A 14,789-nucleotide genomic window follows, 5' to 3' on the forward strand; every position below is an offset into this window, starting at 1 on the left:
ATTATGGGGTAGTAGCACAACTATGGGATGATACTATGGGCCAAAGACTATATACTTTGGCTAGTTTGCATGGTGTGTGAATGTATCTCAATAAAACTGCATTAGGAAAAATAGAGCCTTAATGACCCATGGGAAAGCATCAACTGGTACAACATACAAGCAACTGAAATCGCAAATAGTTAGAAAAGAGAACCAAGTAGAAAAATATTTGAGGAAATATTGGCCAAAAAATGTTCCTTGTTTGATTAAAAACATCAACACACAGACCCAAGACACTGAAAGAACTCCAGGCAGAATAAAGTAAAAGAAAACCACATCTAGGCACATCATAGTCAAACTATTTAAATACAAGATAATGTTAATATCTTAAAAACAGTCAGAGAACAAAAGACATTACATACAAGTGGGCATCAATAAGAATGACACCTAATTTGCCACCCAAAGCAATGGATTCCAGAAAATGATGGAACACAATTTTTTTTTATTTTAGCAATATATTTTATTAAATACTAAAATATCTACAATACGCAAAATTATTTCAGTGAAAACTATTTAGAAAAGTACAAAATCACTTAAGTGACTGTTCCTTGGTGTGGTCAAGAAACTCTTATAGACACTAGAGGGTATCTAATAAGTACTTACTGCAATACTTACACTTTGAACAGTTTTGACAAGAAGAAAATGTACAACTCTGAAGACTGTTATATACCTGTTCATAGATATCTTCAAAAAGCGTACTTTAAGAATATATAAAGAATTGTTCAGCAAACATGCAAAACAAACAAACAAAATTCAACAAATGGTGCTGCACTAATGAGATATTCACAAGGAAAAATAATGAAATATGACTGTGCCATACAGCCTACAAAAAAAAATTTGTTCAAACTTGTTTGGTAATGCCTAAAGTACAGAACATGTCAAATTATGAGTATGAAGAAATCACATGTAATTAAATGCTATTTTTTAAAAACTAGGATCCTTTAAAATACTGGTTCTCAAACTTTATCACACATCAGACTCCTCTGGAAGGAAGGGTTATTAAAATAAAGATTTATGGACCTTAACCCTAGAGTTTTTAACAAGTTTCCAGGTGATTCCAACGCTGGTGGTCTGGGTATCACACTTTTTTTTTTTGCATCGGCAGGCACTAGGAATCGAACCTGGGTTTCTGGCATGGCAGGCGAGAACTCTGCCTGCTAAACCACCATGGCCCATCCCTGGGCATCATACTTTAAGAACCCCTGCTTTAAGATATAGTCTCCAGAATTATTCCAAGCAATGCTCATATACCTTTACTTTTTTCTAATGGTAAATAATTAAAAGAACATCTCAGATATCCTCCATCAAATCTTTAGGCTTTTGAAATGTTCTTTTTAGAACACACAATTCATTCATCTTGGCTCATAATGATTCCCATGAGTTCAAGAAATAGAAACATAGGATAGTACAATATAGGATAATGCATGACTAAGGATAAATATTTCTTTACAAAATACCCAGCAACTCTTAGGCCACAGAGAACTTGGTCCTTTCTCCTCTTTGTTTCTCCCTATAGAATATCCAAAAAGAAATCATAAGAATACAGTACCCAGAATGAGAACATAGCTATCATGTATGGATACATAAATATCATAGTCCATTGTCATAACTAAGACTCAGATTCAGAACTTCATCAGGTCAACAGTTATATTCCACAAAACATATTTGTCCATTTTCATTTCTAATCATGTACTATAATCTTTGTTTCTAATCATACACTGTTATAAGAGGAACCCCTCAGTTATCAGCTCAAATAAATACCTTACAAGATTGGACTAATGCCTTTGTAGATGTTTTCATTAAGGAAATTTTGTAGCTGTTAACCTAAGTCTAGTTAAAATGAAATGCTTCCATCAAATCAGAATCTTTGAGAGAGTCCAGGTGGGAGTTTCCTGCTTTTTCAAAAGTAGATTACCTGAAATAAAGCTTGTCAGGAGACATGATGATCTGGAGGATCTCACCAGAAAATGCTTCATAGAGTCTCTATGACTGCAGAATAATTTTATTAATCACACTGCACTGCAGAAATAAAAATCCAGCATCTCCTCAGGCTACCAAGTATTGATTTTATAACACTCAACACTCCTCTTTCTTCTAGAAATAGCATGAAAGGGTAACCATAACCTTGGCATCACATTTGAAGTGCCGAGTCCCTGAATAAGAGCATTTGCTTATACATGCATTGCATTTTCAACTGGAAACTTGCTTCCATTTTTAGTAACAAAACATGTAGCATGTTCCTGGAAATGAATGGCTTTCAAAATGTTAGAGAGATTCATAACATTGTCAAGGCTGGCCAATAAGCTGTACTGATCATTCTCAGCTTGGATCTATGGGGTTAGAAGAGGCATCTTTCACTGTATATTTGACTCCAAGGGATGCTTCTGGGGCCAAAGCCTGCTCCTTTGGGCTGGGGTCTGGATTCCAGAAGGCTCCTCCCAGCAGTTCAGCTGGGAAGCAAGCTCCAATCCCCAGGTAGAACACTATTTTAAATGTGTGTTGGAGCAGCAACTCTCCTTCTAAAATTCTATATGTAGAGAGAATATCCTTCAAAAGTTAGGGTGAAATCAAGACACTGTCTGCTATAGGAAAGCTGAAAGAATTAATCACTAGCAAAACTGCACTATATGAAATGATATAGAGCCATTTTCTACATATGATATGGATCTATATAAATATGGATCTTGTTTTAGTTTGCTAGCTGCCAGAATGCAATATACCAGAAACAGAATGGTTTTTAAAAAGGGGAATTTAGTAAGTTGCTAGTTTACAGTTCTAAGGCTGAGAAAATGTCCCAATTAAAACAAGTCTATAGAAATGTCCAATCTAAGGCATCCAGGGAAAGATACCTTGGCTCAAGAAAGCTGATGAAGTTCAGGGTTTCTCTCGCAAATGAGACGGCACATGGTGAACACACTTAGGGCTTCTCTCTCAGCTGGAATGGTACATGGCAAACATGGTGTCATCTGTTAGCTTTCTCTCCTGGCTTCCTGCTTCATGAGGCTCCCCAGGAGGCATTTTCCTTCTTCATCTCCAAAGGTCACTGACTAGTTCTTTCTGCTTCTTGTAGCTATGTTGTTCTGCTCTGCTCTTTCTGAATCTCTTTCTTTCTCCAAAATGTTTCCTCTTTTATAGGACTCCAGAAACTAATCAAGACCCACCCAAATGGGTGGAGACATGCCACCCATGTTGTTGATCCAGTTTAACAACCACTCTTGATTAAATCACATCTCCAGGGAGATGATCTAATTAGTTTCAAACTGATAGGGATTAGAAGAAACAGCTGCCTTTACAAAATGGGATTAGGATTAAAACATGGCTTTTCTAGGGTACATACATCATTTCAAACCAGCACAGATCTATATAAAGGAATGAACTTGAAGACTATTTTTCTTCCTTAAATTCCCTAAAAATAATGGACTGTTCAAAGCAAAGATAGTAACAATATATTGCATAGTTTACAACATATGTTGAAAAAATAGATGAAAATAACTACACAAAGGATGGGGATTCCCTGACAGCAAAGCTCAATAATTCCATATTTGTTCTCCCATCCCTCAAGGGACTTCCCAGTACTTTTTGATTATCTGCTTCATGAACTCCAGGATGTATCCTGGCATCACATCAAGCTATACAGAATTAAAGGACCTTTTTCTTATTCTGGGCTCCCTGTGCTTCAATTGTTCAAATGAGCTATACAGATAGGTTATTATATGCTACAGAGTCTTCCCTTGGTCTCAAAGAGTGTGCATGGTTCTAAAATGTAGACAATGTCTTCCCTACCCCTGTGTTTTGAATTACTTTAACCCCGACCTGATTGGCTTTGATCTTATCATTAAATACCAGGCATATAATAGCCTCTCAAAATCCAGAAATAATAATTACCACTCCGGACTAAATGTGTCTGCTATAAGAGCTTAACTAATCTAGGCCCCTGTTTTCTTAAAACATTTTTTCCAAAGGAGACCATGCCATAATTGTTCTTTTGTTTCTGCTTTTGCCCATTTTTTAATTGGGTTGTTTGTCTTTTTATTGTTGAGTTGAAGAATCTCTTTATATATTCTGGATACTAAACCCTTGTCTGGTATGTGGTTTCCAAATATTGTCTCCCATTGCATAGGCTACCATTTTACTTTCCTGACAAAGTTCTTTGATATACAAAAGTTTTTAATTTTCAGGAGATCCCAATTATCTATTTCTTTTCTCAATGCTCACGCTTTGGGTATAAGGTCTAGGAAACCACCTTCTATTCCAAGATACATGAGATATTTCCCTACATTTTTTCTAGCTGTTCTATGGTCTTAACTCTAATGTTTAGGTCTTTGGTCCATTTTGAGTTATTTTTGTATAAGGTGTGAGATATGGATCCTCTTTCATTCTATTGCATATGGGTATCCAGTTCTCCAAACACCATTTATGAAAGAGGCTGCTCTGCACCAGGTGGGTTGGCTGGCTTGACTGCCTCATCAAAGATCAATTGTCCACAGATGAGAGGGTCTGTTTCTGAACACTCAATTTGATTCCATCGGTCAGTATATCTATATTTATGACAATACCATGCTGTTTTGACCACTGTAGCTTTGTAATACATCTTAAAACAGGTAGTATGAGACCTCTTACTTCAATTTTCTTTTTCAAGGTATTTTTAGCTATTTGGAGCATCCTGCCCTTCCAAATAAATTTGGTTATGGGTTTTCCTATTTCTGTAAAGTAAGTTTTGGGGATTTTAACTGGCATTGCATTGCATCTATAAATCAATTTGGGTAGAATTTACATCTTAACTATATTTAGCCTTCTAATCCATGAACACGGTATGCTCCTCAATTTATTTAGGTCTTTTCAGGATTTTTTCTGGCATTTTCTTGTAGTTTTCTGTGTATAGGTCTTTTGTATTCTTAGTTAAATTTATCCCTAAATATTTGATTATTTTGTTTGCTATTATCAATGGAATTTTTTTCTTGATTTCCTCCTCAGATTGAAATACTATTCATTTTTAGGTGTTGATCTTGTATCCTGCCACTTTGCTGTACTCATTTATTAGCTCTAGTAGTTTTGCTGTAGATTTTTTCAGTTTTTTTTGACATATAGTATCATGTCATCTGTAAACAGAGTTTTACTTCTTCCTTTCCAATTTGGATGCCTTTTATTTCTTTTTATTGTCTAATTGCTTTGGCTAGAACTTCCAGCACAATGTTGAATATCAATGGTGACAGTGGTCACTCTTGTCTTGTTCTGGTCCTAGAGGGAAAGCTTTCAGTCTTTCCCCATTGAGGATGATGTTAGCTGTGTGTTTTTCACATATTCCCTTCATCATGTTGAAGAAGCTCCCTTCTATTCCTATCCTTTGAAGTGTTCTCATCAAGAAAGGATGTTGAATTTTGTCAAATGCCTTTTCTGTAACAATCAAGATGATTATGTGGCTTTTCCACTTGACTTATTGATATGGTTATTACATGGTAGATTTTTTGCTTTGAACCAGACTTGTATACGTGGCATAGATCCCACTTGGTCATGGTGTGTAATTCTTTAATGTGCTGCTGGATTCAATTTGCAAGTATTTTCTTGAAGATTTTTGCGTCTATATTCATTAAAGAGATTGGTCTGTAATTTTCTTTTCTTGTCTTATCTTTGTCTAGCTTTGGTATTAGGGTGATGTTGGCTTCATAGAATGATTTAGGTAGCTTTCCCTCCTTGTCTGAGCATGATTGGTACTAACTCTTTCTTGAACGTTTGGTTGAATTCACATGTGAATCCATCTGGTCCTGGACTTTTCTTTTTCAAGAACTTCTTGATGACTGATTCAATCTCTTTACTTGTGATTCATTTGCTGATATCATCTATTTCTTTTTAAATCAATTTTGGTTGTTCATGTCTTTCTAGACAGTTATTCATTTCATCTACACTGTGTACTTTATTAGCATATAGTTGCTCATAGTATCCTCTCATTACCTCCTTTAATTTTGTGATGTCAGTGGCTATGACCCCTCTTTCATTTCTGATTTTATTTATTTGCATTCTCTCTCTCTCTCTCTCTCTCTGTCAGCCTAGTTAAAGGTTCATCAATTTCACTTATTTTTCTCAAAGAATCAACTTCTGGTTTTATTGATTTTCTTGATTATCTTCATGTTCTTAATTTCATTTATTTCTGCTCTGATCCTCATAATTTCTTTCCTTTTGTTTGCTTTGGGGTTAGTTTGCTGTTCTTTTTCTAGTTCTTCCAAGTGAACAGTTAATTCCTCAATTTTTGCTCTTTCTTCTTTTTTGATATAGGCATTTAAGTACTGCCTTTGCTGCATCCCATAAATTTTGATATGTTGTGTTTTCATTTTCATTTTCCTCAAGTTATTTATTGATTTCTCTTGTAATTTCTTCCTTAATCCACTGGTTGTTTAACACTGTATTGTTTAGCCTCCATTTATATGTGAATTTTCTGGCCCTCTATTATTGATTTCCAACTTCATTCCATTCTGATCTGAGAAATTATTTTGTAGAATTTCAATCTTTTTAAATTTATTGAGACTTGCTTTGGGAACACTACATTTAAAATTTTAATCTAATAGGAGGCAGAAACTCAGGAACAGAGAAACAAAGAACAAAGGGAATAAGTTGAAAACAAACAGCAAGATTATAGACTTGAACCCAACCATGATCAATAATTACATTAATAAAAATGGACTAAGCACTCCAAATAAAAGTCAGAGATTGTCCAATCCAACTGAGTGCCATTTATAAGAAATACGCATTAAATATAAACAGATAGGTTGAAAGAAGAAAAATGAAAAAAAAAATACAACACTAAGCTTTTTTTTTTTTTTTTTACATGGGCAGACACAGGAAATCAAAGTGAGGTCTCTGAACACTAAGTATTTTAATGTCAGATAATGTAGACTTCAAGACAAGGAGAATTTCCAGAGATAAAGAGGGTTAATTAATCAAGAAAATATATAACAACATTAACTGTATATGTACCTAGTAACAGGGCTTCAAAATACATGAAGCAAACATTTACAGAACAAAAGGGAGAGATAGATAAATCCACCATCATGGTTAGAGACAATAACACACCTCTTTCAATAATTGATAGAACAAGAAGATAAAATGTCAGTAAGGAAATAAATTTAAACATTTTTAATCAATTTACCTAGCTCACATTTATCAAACACTGAACTATTGTAGAATACGCATTCTTTTCAAGTGCACATGGAATATTCACTAAGATAGACCAAATGCTGGGCCATGAAGCAATTTCAAATAATTGCAATGATACAGGGTGTTTTCCTTGACTGCTATGGAATGAAAAGAAAACATCACTCTGGTTTCTGTGTAGCAAACGGATTGTAGGGAAAAAGAGCAGAAACAAGAAATTCCGTTAGGAGAGATGACAGGGATTTGTAGTAGGATGTAGGCAGAGATAGAAGAATCTGTGTTAGTGATACGTTTTATAAGTAGAATCATAAGACTCTTTCTGGACTGAATGTGAGGGGTTAGCAATTGGAATTTTGTTTACTGAGATAAGGAGAAGGAGCAGCTTCAGAAGGGACGTGGTATGGGAATGATTGGTTTGGGAATAAGAACAAGGATTCATTTTTGATCATTTTAAGCTTGAGAATTCTATGGGATGTGTTTATTAGGGACGAATTACTTATTTCACAGCTCATACTTTACAACTGATTATAATGCTGGAATTTCAAAATACTTTAGTTATGTCATTCCTCTGTGAAGTGTAATTTGTCTTCTCTCCTCTTTAAAGAATTCCATCCTAAGTTACATCTTACAAATTGTGCTTGACCTGCTGGGTCAGTCCTATGACAAAGGCCATGGTATCTCCAGGTCAAGTTATGGGAAGTCACTGGGGCCACATGAAAATATTTTCATTTTTCATAAGGTAGGAGTGATGAGTATACAAAGACTATCATTGTTCGGTTCCTTTTTATGCTGAGCTGTACATACCCCTCAACCTGTTCAGTCTGCACGTGTTGTTCCCAGAACATTTATGGCAAGAGGATGACTATGTAAGCATTGTCCACATATGAGCTTGGGGATGTCTTATTCTAGGAAATGTTTACCTAAAGGACCATGGCTGAAGTCTGACTCAGTCATACCTAAACTCCTGTGCCCCTCGGCAGGAGGGGTACTGTCTTACTCATTTAGCTTGATCCTCACTGTTAGTCTGCGCTGCTTGTCTGCTGGTACAAAAGCCAGTAAAAATGTGATCGCATCAGTCCTCACTTAAAATCATGCAGTGGTTCCCCATCATCTTAAAGACAAAATCGAAGTTCCAGAACAAAACCAAGATCTTTTATGACATGGCCTCTGTTGGGCTCTCAGAAATCACTCTTCCTTTCCTCTACTGCCTCCCAAACATATGTATTCACTCACACTACTATGCCATTAATTTCTGTCATGCAGGTGACGATTTCTGAAAATAGTGGCACTCAATACTCAATATCCAATGAATCCCCTTATGTTACAGGTAAGGAAACTGAGTAGGGGGAGAATTGACATAACTGGGGCCTGGGTCAAAGTAAAAACTGGGAATACTCAACACAGAGGTTTTAACTTAAATATCAGTCGACCCTTAGAATCTTTGAAAATCATCTTGAACACCTTAGAAATTCCAATGAATTCCCTTAGGAATCCAATGAACTCCCTAAGATTTCTAGGAATTCTAGTAGCTTGCACTCCTGACACCACTGACTTCAAGTTCATCCTTCCAATGAATTAGTTAATTTCATATAGATTATTTTATTGTCTCTGGTCCTTACCAGGTCAATCCATCAAAGTGCAGAACTCTAGTCTTCGATCTGCGTGCACAAAATAATTAAAAAATCACTCCTACCCAGAATTTTCGGGAAGAGGGCCAACTAGAGTAGCTCAGATTAGCCCTGCTCCACGGAAAAGTTAGAGAAGGGACAAGAGGGCAACTGAGGTGGCAATTTGGGAGTGTGGCTGACCTGGGAGAGTCTTCTGCATGACATGTGGTAGCCCTGGTTGCATAGGCTGAGGAACTGAGATGGCAGAAAGCTGTAGCCTAGTGCGGAGGCATGGAGCCCATGGGAGTGCACGGATGGAAACACGGGACGAGGAAGTAACCAGGCCATGTTCCGTGGGTGCATTACTCTCACCAGCACAGCCCTGTGACTGGTGACTCATCCCACATCTCACGCACGCACCTGAACCCCCTCACCCGCTCCCATTCCCCACACTCCAGGCGCCCCCATCCTAAACAGCCCCCAGTACACATACCTGCCCCACAACCCCACCCCAAGTGCAGCCCAACCCACCTCTCCTACACCCCTCCCGAGCACTACTTCCTCCTCCCTGTTCCCTGCAGGCTGTTGCCAGCACATAAAGGCTGCGGGCACTAACCTCCATACCCAGGTTACTCCCGCCCATGGTGCTACACAGCCTCACCCACCCTCCCTGAGCTCAGCACATCCGTTTACAGCACTCCCAGGCCGACGCATGCACTTGGGCCCCCAATCATATCATTCGCTCTGGGAATCGCACTTTACAGCAGTCCTAGAACCATGCATGCACACAGCCTTCAGCCTCACTTCCCAGCTCTGAGAAAGTGCCGACCTGTGCAGCCAGGTCACATCTGCCCACAGTCCATGAAAGTGTAACACTGACCTGCTGCCACAGCTATATGCACGTGCACAAAGGACCTGTGCCTTAGACCAGCGCACACCAGAGTCACACCCCCCAAACCGGTGCACCCGCCCAGCTACATCCTCCCTGGCTGCTGGGCGCCCACGTTCACAAGCACCAGAGTAACATCCCCAACCTGCATCAGTACCTGCCCTGAAACAGATCACCGTACTGAGTGCTCCACCCCATGTCCTGCTCCCTGCTGCACATCCATCCTGCAAACGCAAGGCCTCAGACTACTGAAAGACATCAACTCCCAAAGTAAATCAATCAAGATATCTACATGCGATGAAGACGGTAGAAGATCACTAAGCATATATCACAATGTAGACAGATGTGGCTCTGCCTAATGACCAAATTAAAACACCTGAGGAGACACAGGTGTTGGAACAACTAATCAAAGATGCTCATACAACTCTGCTTAATAAAATAAGAGTGATAGCAAATGACACAAAGGAGATCAAGAAGACAGTAGAAGGACACAAAGAGGACTTTGAAAGACTAAATAGAAAAATAGCAGAAATCACAGAGATTAAAGACTCTGTTGACCAAATAAAAAGCATACTAGAGGCACACAACACCAGATTTGAAGAGACAGAAGAAAGAATAAGTGATATAGAGGACAAGATAATTGACTTTGAAGACTCAAAACAGCAAATGGCAAAAAAAGATAGAAAAAAATTGAATGGGAACTCAGGGAAATGATAAACAAAACAAACCACACAAACATAAGAATCATTGGTGTCCCAGAAGGAGAAGAGAGGAGTAAAGGACTAGGAAGAGTAGTTGAGGATATAATGGGGGAAAACTTCCCAACCCTCATAAAGGACATAAATATACAAGTCAAAGAAGCCCAAAGAATTCCAAACGAATAAACCCAAATAGGCTTTCCTCAAGGCACATACTAATCAGTCTGTCAAATGTTGAAGAGAAGCAGAAAATCCTGAAAGTGGCAAGAGAAAAACAATCTACTACATACAAGGGAAACCACATAAGACTGACTTCAGACTACTCAACTAGCACCCTGGAGGCGAGAAGACAATGGTATGATATATTCAAGACCTGAAAGAGAAAGACTTCCAGTCAAGAATTCTGTACCCAGCCAAACTGTCCTTCAAAATTGAGGGGGAGATTAAAGTTTTCACAGACAAAGAATTCCTGAAAGAATTTGTCAACAAGAGACCAGCCCTATAAGAAATACTAAAAGGAGTACTGCTGGCTGAAAAAAAAAAAAAGACAGGAGAGGAAGGTTTGGAGGAGGGCACAGAATTGAAGAGTACCACTAAGGGTCATTTAAATAATACAAAGAGAAAGAGGGAAAAGAATATATAGATCTGACAAATAAAATTAGAAAGATAAGATAGTGGAATCAAGAAACGCCTTTTTGGTAATAACTTTGAATGTTAACAGACTAAACTTACCAATTAAAAAATACAGATTGGCAGAATGGATCAAGAAACATAATCCAGCTATATGCTGCTTACAAGAGACTCATCCTAGACACAAGAATACAAATAGCTTGAAAGTAAAATGATGGAAAAAGATTTTCCACACAAGTTGTAACCAAAAGAAAGCTGGAGTAGCTATGCTAGTATCGGACAAAATAAACTTTAAATGTAAAGACATCATAAGAGACAAAGAAAGCTTCTACAAAAAGGAACAATGTCGTGAGGCATGCAACGATGTGAATGAACATGTGGGACATTTGGTGAGACAAAAGCCAGAAACAAAAAAATAACAATGGTATGGTCACCTTTAGAAAATGCTTATAAGAAAACAGGGGCCTAGACTGTAAGCTTTTAGAGCAGACATATTAAGTCTGGAGTGGTGATTATTATTTCTGGATTTTGAGAGGCTATTTTATATATATAACCTGATATTTAGAGATAAGAACAAAGTTTAACAGGTTGGGGTTAAAGTAATTCAGAACATAGGGGTAAGGAAGACAGTGTCTATAGTTTAGAACAAGACATACTCTTTGAGACCAATGGAAGAAAGGTTTATTTGGTCTGGAACTAAAATTTTCTGTAGTGCATAATATAATTCAACCTATCTGTATAGCTCATTTGAACAACTGAAAGACAGGAAGCACAGAAGAAGAAAGAGCTCCTCTAATCCTGTATAGATTATTGTAAAGCCTGGAAACATCCTAGAGTATATTCAGCAGGTGATCAAAAAGTATTGGCAAAGTCCCCAGAGGGAGCGAGAAAGACTATGGAACTATTAAACCTTTACCATCAGGGAATCCCCTGATACCGTGCCATGCCCTCGATCATGAGGGTTGCTCTTGTGAAGCTTATGTAGGTAACAGAGAAGCTTAGCCTACCTGTAGGTGTGCCTAAGAGTTACTTCTGGAGGACCTTTGTTGTTGCTCAGATGTGGCCTCAGTCTCTCTAAGCCCAACTCTTTAAGGGAAGTTATTGCCCTCCCCCCTATCTGGGACATGACATCCAGGGGTGAAAAGTCTCTGTAGTGATGTGGGAGAGGACTCCCAGGGATTAATTCAGACCTGGCACCATGGGATCAACAATTTCATCCTGACCAAAAGGGGGAAAAGAAGTATAAATAATAAAGTATCAATGGCAGAGAGAATTTAAATAGAGTTGAGAGGCTACTCTGGAGGTTGCTTTTATGCAAGCCTCAGGTAGATCTTGCTACCTATCATAAGCTGCCAACCTCCAACCAGGACAATTCCAGCCAATCCTAAAGAACACCTAGGGCAATATATAAGATTCCACAAGGGTTCCAGGCACTAGAGTAACTTTCCAGAAATCTACAACCTCCACATGGGTCCCTGGTCCAGATAAGCCCTGAAACTTAGCCTAGCCTCTCCAGAACATCAGATAGTTCCATCTTCCTACCCCATATTAGTGACAGACCCTTCCAATATCAAAAATTTAGAAATTTCCATAACCCAAACAACCCCAACGAGAAGTATGGAAAGATCAAATGTGATGGTGGAATTATACATAGAAGATAGGACTTAACAAATGAATATGAATGTTGAATCATTAAATTCATATCTCTTTTAGTCTCCAGTATTTTAGAGCAGCTAGAAGTAAAAACCTAAAATTGTGAACTTGTAACCCATGTCAAAGTCTGAAATATGTTCGACAACTAATTTTGGAGCTGTGCTTTGAAATTTATAGCTTTTTTTGTATCTATGTTATTGTTCACAAAAAAGAGAACGAAGAAAAGTTGATTGTGGTGATAAAAAAGCATTTAAGCCCTCTAGCAGCCTATATTCTGGAGCAGCTAGAAGGAAAAAAATGAAAGGATCATATGGTAACCCATGACAAATTCTGGGATCTACCCTGTAACCACTTTTTGAAGAGTGCTTTGAAAACAATTGCTTTTGTATTTCTTTGCTTTGTATATATGTTGCACTATACCATAAAAAGGGTTAGAATGGGCATAGACCAAATACCCCTACAGAGTGTGAGAAACATCAGAGGTGATGGTGGAGTTATTCAGAGAAAGGTGGGTTTAACAAATGAGTGCTGAATCATTTTACTTATATTTCTTTTAGCCTCCTTTGTAAACTTTGAACAGCTAGAAATAAAAACCTAATATTGAGGAATTATAACCCATAGCAAACTGTGAAATCTGTTCTACAGCTATTTGTTGTGATGTACTTTGAAATGTATTGCTTTTAGGTATATATGTTATTTAAAGAGAAGGAGTATAACATAGGATTTAACAATGCGTATGAGTGCTGAATCATTGTATTGACATTTCTTTCCATCCCAGTGTCTTGGAGGCACTAGAAGGAAAAAGCTGAAATTGTTTAACGTAACCCACACCAAACTGTGAAATCTATTCCATAACTACTTGTTAAAATGTATACTAAAATTTATTGCTTTTCTGTGTATATTTCACAATTTAAAAACATTTAAAAAATCACTCCCACCCAGTGGTTATCTATGTGGCACACTTAAATGAAGATTTGGGGAATGAAAGGAAAAGAGGTTAAATTCTATAACCAGAACTTTATATATTGAATATTGGACATCTAGGTTCTTAGTTCTCGTGCTACTCTATAACTTTGCTTCTCCTAGTGGCTCTGCAGTTGACTACTCTCTTCTCCATTTCTCTGTCCTCTCTCTTTCTGTTCCTTTATAATGATAATCATTTTGGTTGTCATGTTTGTTTCCTCAACTTTATTAACTCATGCTCTCAGGGTCATATTTTCTGTCTGGACGGGCTTATTGAGGTATTTTCTTAAAGAAAAAAAGTTTCTTCCCTTAGGAACACTTTTGTTTCCTACCATTTCTTTACTTTTCATCCAGCTTTACACTAAAGTGATCTATGAGGCAGATTCTTCCCTTATGGCAAAAATCCTGGCCATAAACTGAATCTCTGCAGGACTTCACGGTAATAGGAGGTTCTCACTCCCACTGCCCACCTGTGAGCATCTACCATGATTGAGCTGGAAAGACACCCTCAGTCGGCACACCAGAGTATATTCCCACTAAAATCTACTTTCTCAGGTTGCTGCCTTGAAAGCTATTGCCTTATTCCAGGAAGAGGTAAGTTTCGCAGTGGCATTCATCCATGCTGTGATGATGTGCTTCCCTACAAGAGGGAAGTGGCTAATTCCCAGGAACCAGCAGTAGCAGACAGGCTTGGCTCATAGAACAGACAGTGTGGCTCCTCTTAGGCGGAGTGGGAGGCAAAGAGGCCAAGCCACAAATAGGAGCAGCCTTAGCAAACACTGGGCACACACCAAACCCAAGGCTGGGCCTCCCACAGCAACATCAAGTAGAGGCCTCCTCAGACAGGGCAGCCCGTGTAGGGAGCAGAACCATCAGTAATTGCGCTCTATGGACAAGATGTAGCATAAGATCCATGACCCATCCACTCTAGGAAATACAGACTGGCAAAGGAATAGCCTTTCCTAAGTGAACAACATGTCAATCCTCCAGAGACAAGAGACTCCAATACATCTTCCTCCCTTGGGAGAGTCAAATTTGTTTAAGTACAACTAAGAATAATAGTAATTCCTATGTTTGAGGAGCAACTATGTTCCAGGAATTTTACTAAATGTTGGTACATATAATATTTCTAATTCTCCCAACAATCCTGTATGTGAGATATCA

At 38.1% G+C, this 14,789-nt stretch overlaps 1 pseudogene; it reads right to left on the reverse strand.

The window, feature by feature from the left end:
• Positions 1-1,629: 1,629 nt before the first annotated feature.
• On the reverse strand, positions 1,630-2,390 carry LOC143653400 (cell cycle checkpoint protein RAD1 pseudogene; annotated as a pseudogene).
• Between the last annotated feature and the right edge of the window lie 12,399 nt (positions 2,391-14,789).

This window comes from Tamandua tetradactyla, chromosome 13 (genome assembly GCF_023851605.1).
Source record: "Tamandua tetradactyla isolate mTamTet1 chromosome 13, mTamTet1.pri, whole genome shotgun sequence".
NCBI lineage: Eukaryota > Metazoa > Chordata > Mammalia > Pilosa > Myrmecophagidae > Tamandua > Tamandua tetradactyla.